General features: G+C 44.5%; 1 non-coding gene across 1 annotated transcript; it reads right to left on the bottom strand.

Moving 5' to 3' along the window:
* Window positions 1-1,410: 1,410 nt before the first annotated feature.
* Window positions 1,411-1,485, bottom strand: Trnas-cga (transfer RNA serine (anticodon CGA)). Its single transcript has one exon. It is a non-coding gene; the product is annotated as a tRNA-Ser (tRNA).
* Window positions 1,486-9,121: the final 7,636 nt, after the last annotated feature.

Below are 9,121 nucleotides of genomic sequence, written 5' to 3'. Positions count from 1 at the left end.
GTTACTTTAAAGGTACTCCACAGCTCTAGTATAGCTTAAGATATTCGTGTTACCATCGTCTGCTGCTTTTAGTGAATAAAGCTTTATTGATGATTATTTTCAAGTCAACCTATTTACCAAAAGACCATCACAGTTAAGTATGGATCTATATAATTATTTTTAGACTAGCGAATCGCCCCAGCATCGCACTGGTAGCACTAAGCTGCGGCCGGACGCTTTGTCTTTTGAGGCCGTAGTAAACGCCACATACCTGCCACACGAATCAGTGTGATGTAATCCGTATCAAAATCACAGCCCTTATTCTTGAAATGAGTATTCTAGTATAGACAGCAATAATTTACACTGGGGTGACAAAAGTCATGAGATACCTCTTAACATCGTGCCGCACCTTCTTTTTCCCGGCGCAGTAAAAGCAACTCGACGCAGCAAGGGCACAACAAGTCCTTGGAAGTCCCGTACAGGAATATTGAGCCATGCTGCCTCTATAGCCGTGCATAATTGCAAAGGTATTTTCGGTGCAGGTTTTTGTGCACGAAGTGACCCACAAATGATCAGTGGAAGACCAAATCATTCGCTCCAAGTGTCCAGAATGTTCTTCACACCAATCGCGAGAAATTGCAGAGTCGCGACATGGCGCATTGTCATCCCCAATTATTCCATCATTTTTTGGGAGCATGAAATCCGTGAATGGCTGCAAACAGTTTCCAAATAGCCGAACATATCCATTTACAGTGAATGATCGTTTTACTTGGACCAGTCCAGAGGACTCAGTCTATTTCATGTACACACAGACCACGCCATTATGGAGGCAGTGTCTCGTGAACAACTTCGGCTCATGGCTTTGTGAAATCTGCGCTCCACTCGAACCCTATCATCAACTCTTACTAACTGGAATCTGCACTCAACCGACCAGGCCACCATTTTCCAGCCGTCTAGGGTCCAATCGATATGGTGACGAGCCCCGGAGAGGCGCTGCAGGCGATGTCGTGCTGTCAGCAAAGGAACTCGCGTAGGTCGTCCGCTGCCATAGCCCATAACGCCAGACTTCACCGGCACTGTCCTAGCGGACACGTTTATCGTCCGTCCCACACTGATCGACGCAGTGCTGCTTGTCTGTTAGCGATGACAGCTCTACGCAAACGCCGCTGCTCTCGGACGTTATGTGAGGGCAGTCGGCCAATTGTGTAGTCCGTGGTGACAGGTAATGCCTGTAATTTGGTATTCTCGGCACTCTTTTGACATTTTGGAACTCGGAATATTAAATTTCCAGATGATTTCCGAAGTGGAATGTTCCATGCGTCAAGCACAGACTACCATTCTGCTTTCAAAGTCTGTTAACCAACAGAATGAGATTTTCACTCTGCAGCGGAGTGTGTGCTGATATGAAACTTCCTGGCAGATTAAAACTGTGTGCCGGGCCGAGACTCGAACTCGGGACCTTTGCCTTTCGCGGGCAAGTGCTCTACCAACTGAGCTACCCAAGCACGATTCACTCCCCGTCCTCACAGCTTTACGTCTGCCAGTACCTCGTCTCCTGCCTTCCAAACTTTACAGAAGCTCTCCTGCGAACCTGTTCTGGAAACATCCCCCAGGCAATATCCTTTCTTTCAGGAGTGCTAGTTCTGCAAGGTTTGCAGGAGAGCTTCTGTAAAGTTTGGAAGGTAGGAGACGAGGTACTGGCAGAAGTAAAGCTGTGAGGACGGGGTGTGAGTCGTGCTTGGCTAGCTCAGTTGGTAGAGCACTTGCCTGCGAAAGGCAAAGGTCCCGAGTTCGAGTCTCGGCCCGGCACACAGTTTTAATCTGCCAGGAATTTATGTTAACTAACGTCGTGATCACATAATCACGTCGGAAACCTTTTCACATGAATCACCTGAGTACAAATGACGGCTCTGACTATGCGCTGTCATTTTAAACCTTGTGTACGCCATACTACCGCTATCTGTATGTGTGCAGATCGCTGTTCCATAAGTCTTGTCCCCTCGGCGTATAGATGCCCGCCAGGCTTTGCTGCCCTCTGGAGTTGTGGTGGCTGTTGCCTTGACAATGTTCACTTCGAGTATCACCTCCTGTGTAGCTGGCCAGCTCATAGGTGCCATCACTGCTACAAGGTGTCACTCAAAACGCCAATGAAATATGGAACAGATAACAATACATTTATTACACAGTCATAAATACTATAATTACAAATTATGTACGCAAATCTTCCTCGTATGTCAAGGTATCTCGTAGGGGAAATCATATCAAAATCTCTACACCAGTTACCTAGATAAGCCTTCACACAGAGGCAGAAAAACGCGACAGGGGACTTTAATTTAGTAATATGTGTAGGTTAAGCATAACAATAACGTACCGAATGTTACATGTAGATGCTCACATAGAAATACACTATAGTAAAAAACGTTTTGATACGACAGAGTAACACATAAACAGTCATACCCTAGTTAAGAGCTGCCTTGTCAGGAAAATTTCCATCAAAAGCTGAAAGAAATCATCGTTCAGAGGTCAGTATATGTACGCACTGCATCACATATATGGGAAACGGATCTCTATCAAATTCGTCGACTGGCGCCGTTGAATCAGTTACACAACGGCCACTATGCCTTTACGTAAAAAATAAACTACTTTCTGTACTACCGTTCTCCACATCACATTTCCACGCAGATCTGGCACAGTAATGCGACGCACATCAATAGGTCCAACATTTGAAAATGGGGCTTCTGCTGTCAAACGTGACAACAGCTCTGTTACAAACATGAGTATTTCAAAGAGGGTACTGCCCACTGACTGTAATGCGAACTCTAACCCAGATATAAACGTTTGGTGTTTTACACTGAATTTCGTATCCCAAGAGAATGAATACGTTTCACACATTATGTGAAAAGTAGTATATGTTAAAAATTTCATAGCTTACAACAAGCGGAACTAAACATTCGGTCATGGGAATAAAATGTGCTTACACAAAGCACGAGTGAGTATTACAAATTTGCATTTGAAAGTTTGTAGCTACAGTAAAGGAATTTCACTGTGTAATACATAAAAAGAAGGTTATCTGTGTTCACACGAAACACATGAGCAAAGTGTTATCGGCATAAAATAAAGAAACGTCAGGAAATTACTTAGTACGTTCTATGAAAAGCTACAGTGAGCTCATTATTCGCTGAAAGCAGCTGATGGTTGTAAAGTGAATTTCTTCGAGTACCGGTAATGTTAGTGATGATAATGAATAATCAGCCTTCACTTATATTCTTACGGTACTTCCTGCTTTTACGCATACCAAGGTCACCATATTCAACTACGAATTAATGCCAATTCAGTCTTGGTGCACTCGATACTATTTTAGACCACGCCCACTGACTATTATCGACTGAGGTTCCTATTGGTCTTTTCCTAGACTGCATCGAGAAGTTTCGAGTTTAGGAATGGAGCGAGCTACCTACAAGCGTAGCAACAGCAGCAGCAACTTACAAAAGCAAAGAAATAAAAGTAACTGAAAATGTATGTTGCAACTGTATAGTCCAGCGCGAAAGCTTCTTAATTTTATTTCGAATGCTTTCCTGCTCCTTTCAAATCAGCATTATTAAGCACCTTTGTCAGGTCTCACAACGCCCCTTCAGCAACGGGTAGACATCGTCTTGCTAACTCCTGTCTTTTCAGTCTCATACTGTAACTGAAAATCTTGTTTACTGATGTTCACTGTCCATTGCTCTCCGTAATAACGTAGAATTTCATATCAGTGTTCTCTTAAAAATCAAGCTACCTGATAATTCACGACTAATCACCTTTCCCCACTCAGTGCCCCCAGGACTTTCTTCTTGGACGCTGCTACTCATGACCACCGCTCACCAAGATTCTCTCGTCACCCTCATACTCTTCGTGGTCCGTACTCCTGATTTCGTAAAGATACTGAGAAAAAACTAGTGCACCAAATTTTTTAGCCATTTCCCTTCTATGGTGCAAATTTTCCCCCTCCCTCATTTCCGTACTTTTACCATGTTCAGCAACTGTTCATGTTCCACGACCAACTGAAGGAACCCATACGAGTAACCTGATGCCATCTTGCAACACTTGTTTTTAGCCTTTGAAGACCCCCCCCCCCCTTTATCTTTCGTTGATCGCCTGCTCGCCTTTCTTTCAATTGATAAGACATTACAATTGATAAAACTGAATAACTATTACTATACGATACGGGAATAACCAAAGACTGAATAACATTGTATGAGTGGGGGTGTAGGATGTCAGAAGTCCGAACGTGGTAGTGAAGCTAGAAACTCCGAAAGGGAAATGCTAAAGCTCAGTCTAAATATAGTGGGTGCTCATTAAAGTGAAATGGAAAGGCAAGGATTTCTGGTCAGATGAGTGTTGAGAAATAAAGATAACAGCAGAAAATGTATAACTGGATTATTGTTCATTATGAATAGGAAGGTAGGGCAGAGGGTGAGTCACTGTGAACAGTTTAGTGATAGGGTTGTTCTCAACAGAATCGAGAGCAAACCAACACCAACAACGACAGTCCAGGTATACATCCCGACGTTGCAAGCTGAAGATGAAAAGATAGAGAAAGTTTATGAGTATATTGAATTGGGAATTCAGTGTGTGAGATGAAAATATAATAGTCATGAGGGATTGAAATACGTTTGTAGGGGAAGAAATGGAAGAAAGGGTTACAAGGGCTTAGTACTGGAAATAGGAAAGAGACTAAATGAACCTGCAATAAATTGTAGCTACTGATAGCGGATACTCTGTTCAAGAATCACAACAGGAAGAGATGTACTTGGAAAAGGCCGGGAGTTACAGGACGATTACAGTTAGATTACGTCATGGTCAGGCAGAGATTCCGAAATCAGGTACTGGACTGTATTCTGGAGTAGACATAGACTCAGATACAATCAAGTAGTGACGAAGAGTAGGCTGAAGTTTAAGACATTAATCAGGAAGAATCGTTGCAGAAAGAAGTGGGTTACAGAAGTACTTAGGAACGAAGTTCTCTGAGGCTATAGAAACTGCAAATTGCTCAGGGGGCAGTTCAGGTGAAGAGGCGAGGTAATCACAGAAGCTGGAAGGAAAAACATAGGTGCAAAGAAGGTTAATGTGAAGAAACCACGGGTAACGAAAGAAATAAATCAGCTAATCGACGAAAGAATGGACGCTCCGGTAAATTCAGGAATACAAAAACACAAGTCAGCTAAGGCGAAATGAATACATGAAAAATGTGAAGAAACTGAATCAGAAAAGATTGTCACAAGGACTAACTCAGCAGCTAGAGAAGTCAAAGTAACTTTCGGCGGAATTAAAAGCATGAACGGTAACATAAAAAGTGCAATGGAAATTCACTGTTAAATGCAGAGGAGAGGATGGTTAGGCGGACTGAGCACTTTCAAGGCTTCTATGAGGGCGAAGACTTGTCTGCTGACGTGCCAGAAGAAGAAACAAGAGTCGATGTAGAAGAGATGAGGGGTCCAGTAGTAGAATCAGAATTAAAAGATTTTGGAAAACCTAAGGTCGAATAAGGCTGTAGGAATAGGTAACATCCCATCAGAATTTCCGATATTATTGGTGGAAATGGGGAAAAAAAATATTATTCACGTAGGTGTGTAGTCTGTGATTATGGAGATGTACCAACTAACTTTCGGAAAATACATCCATACAATTCCGAAAAACGCGAGAATTATCGCACAATCATCTAAAAACTCATACATCCAACTTGCTGACAAGAATATTACACAGAAGAATAGTTGCAAGTCTTCCTGCACTTCGCTACAGTTTTCTAGCGTCGTGACTTCTCTTTTGGCACCACATCTGCACACACAAGTCACTTGATTGCAGGGACGGTGGACGAGGGGCATTAGCTCTGACGCCACGTTCAATCAGATGCCAGATGTGTGGTCCAGACGTGGCGAGTTGAGGAGCAAACATATCAATTGGAGCACGCCACTGTGTTCCTCGAACCAGCTATCACACTTCTTGCCTTGCGACATAGCGCATTGTCTTGCTGGAAAATGCTACTGCTGTCGGGACACATGACTGTCATGAAAGGGTGTACGTGGTCGGCAACTAGTGTGCGATACTCTCTGAAACCAGTGTACGACCCTCCTTGGCCGTCATGGTACCTTACACGAGCTCCACCGGGCCCATGGATGTCTTCATGAATGTTCTCCTGAGCATAATGGAGCCGCCGCTAGCTTAAAACGTAAAAAAAAGACGAACTATCCTACGACTTTAATAGCAATGAGACACTGCTGGAATTGGCCATCTCATACAAACACCAGGGTGTCACACTTTGTAGGCATATGAAATCCACAGTACAGGTGCCCGCATCTCGTGGTCGTGTGGTAGCGTTCTCGCTTCCCACGCCCGGGTTCCCGGGTTCGATTCCCGGCGGGGTCAGGGATTTTCTCTGCCTCGTGATGGCTGGGTGTTGTGTGCTGTCCTTAGGTTAGTTAGGTTTAAGTAGTTCTAAGTTCTAGGGGACTTATGACCACAGCAGTTGAGTCCCATAGTGCTCAGAGCCATTTTAACCATTTGAACCACAGTACAGGTTTCTAGGAGCTGGAAGACGACAGATTCGCGTCCTCCGATCGCCATGATGAATAATCTATTCGGATTCATCAGACCACGTAGCGCTCTGCCACTGTACCACCGTCCAGTGCCGATGGTCATGTGCCCATTTCAGTCTTAGTTGTCGAGGTCGTGGTGTTAACATTGGCATGTGCATGGGTCGTAGTTGCGGAGACCCATTGTTAGGTGTGTTCGGTGCAGTGTGTGTTCACACACACAGTTGTACATCCGCCACAGTCTGCCGCCTGTCCTGTTTTACCAGCCTGCCCAGCTTTCGGCGTCCGACACCCTAATGACGGGTGGCCGCCCAACCCCACAACGTACGGGCGTGGTTTCGCCTTGGTTTCGCCACGGGTTAAAGACACTCACTGCATCGCTCCAGCACTCCTCGAACAGCCGACAGTTTCCGAAACGCTCTCACCGAGCCTCGAGGCCATCAGAACCTGCCGTTGTGATACTCAGATAAGTAGCGCGCCTTCCCCATTCCACACACTGACAGCGAACTCGGTGATACCACATGCTCCGTGCATGAGTCACACTAGCAGTCATTCCTCACCAGATGACACTGTTATCGCCTGGACAGGTTTATATCGATAGTGGGTTGGTGGTCATAGTGTCCTGTCTTATCAGTGTGTTGTGAAAAGTAATGGTCGTATAACACTCCCCTGGGGCAAGTCTGAGTTATTTTACGTCTGAAAACTTCTCTCCGTAAAAAAAGAAGAAAAGTGCCATGTTCAGTTTGCTAGACACCCTTCAGCCCAGTCACACAGCTGAATTTAAAGAATGTGTCATCTACATGGGTACATGTGTGCCTGTAACTGCTGCTTTCTGGGGCTCGCGGATGAACAGAGCGAGTCAGGTTTCGCACGGTCGTTGTATTCTGAACCCATGTTAATTGCTATTTTTCAGCCTCCAGAACTGTCATAATACGTGAGCATAAATCACGTTCAAAAATTCCAGAGAAACCGAAGTGAGAGATAGAGGCCTATAGTTTTATGCGCCTGTGCGACGACCGTCCTTGAAAACGGAATTGACCAGCGGTTTCTCCAATCATTAGGAAGTCTTCGCTCCTGAAGAGACCTTCTGTACTGTGCTGCAAGAAGAAGAGCAAGTTCTTTGACGGACTCTGTGTACAGTATAACTGGTATCCCGGCAGGTCCTGTTGCCTTTCCTCTATGGAGCGATTTCGGTTGATTTCCGATCCCACGGTAATTTATTTCTGTGTTTGTAATTCAGTAGCTTGTGCGACTACAGTGTGACCTTCCTCTGTGTCACTGTTTCGGAAAGAGATGTTTAGTAAATTGGCCTCTTCTGTGAGATACAGACAGCATCCACGATTACAGAACTGTCTTCGTAACTTGTATAAACACAGCTAACATGGTGGTTGTATGACGTGTGCGACGATATCATGAGTACTTTTTGGCGAGAGAATATGTCTATGCAATAAACGCATCTTCCTCTGTGGTATTACGGGCCACCAGAAGGGGCAGAAATATCTGCATAACTGTAATCTTGTGTTCGAAAGGGTACAACCAATTTGGCGTTTGAGACATTCCACAACGATCGAGAGCGGATCCCATACTAAAACTGAAATCCATGTGCAAAGTTCCCAAAAGATTATGCCAGTTCCATACTGACATCACAAAAAAACAATCTTATACTTCAGTAAATTCGTCTACTCACTATTACGCTCTAGTTTCACTTATATCAATACAGCATATTCCCAGGAATTTGTAAGGTGTCAGGCAAATCCAACACCTTCCATGAAAACCCTGACATTATAGCAAATTCGGCAATATGTCACATACCTCCGAATAAATCCTGACATTAAATTAACCAAAGTAATACGATCAACGAGTGAGCAAATGGAATACCACAGACTAACACAAGAACGCCTAAATGCATGTCATACCTTCCCGCCGTGAAACAGACTCAGTTCTGAGGGGAGAAACGAGAACACAATCCGAGGGCAGAGCCGTGTTGGCTAGAAGGCCCTACGATAAGGGACAGACACATCGCCGGCCAAACGCCAAGAGCACCCCCAGCCCATGTTAAAAGGTAGAGCCCTCCAGAAGAACAGTATAGATCTTACGATAACACTAAAAGGGCCACACCAGCTGCAAGTTTTCGCGTGAGACTATATGCGTCTCTGTTTCGTAGCAAACATTAAAAAACATTGCCCCACCACGAAAAGTATAACGGTTCTTATTGGATAGACAGAATTTTCGTAGACGGAGCTTAAGGTTAACATTGGGACTCTGATTGGTTAGTTGACAACACAGCCAGATACCTTTTCCTCAAACCAACTTTGGTAAACAGTAGTAAGGAGAAGTTCGAGAGAGTTGCTACCGAGACGGCGAGGTGTGTGGAGCTGCGCCGCCCTTCGACCTGATGCTGCCTAACCACTGACAAGGTAATGAACGCACGCGATGCCGCATAAGAGCGCATAAGGCTTCACTCATAACTGCAGAAGTCTCATCTGTTACTTCCCCTTTTTACGTAATACTAGTGTCGATCGTGAATTGAACTTCATGGTATTCACATTTGCCACTTGAAGTTATAATCT

Source organism: Schistocerca nitens, chromosome 2 (assembly GCF_023898315.1).
Source record: "Schistocerca nitens isolate TAMUIC-IGC-003100 chromosome 2, iqSchNite1.1, whole genome shotgun sequence".
In the NCBI taxonomy this organism is placed as follows: Eukaryota; Metazoa; Arthropoda; class Insecta; order Orthoptera; family Acrididae; genus Schistocerca; species Schistocerca nitens.
This window is presented reverse-complemented; position numbering and strand designations above follow the sequence as displayed.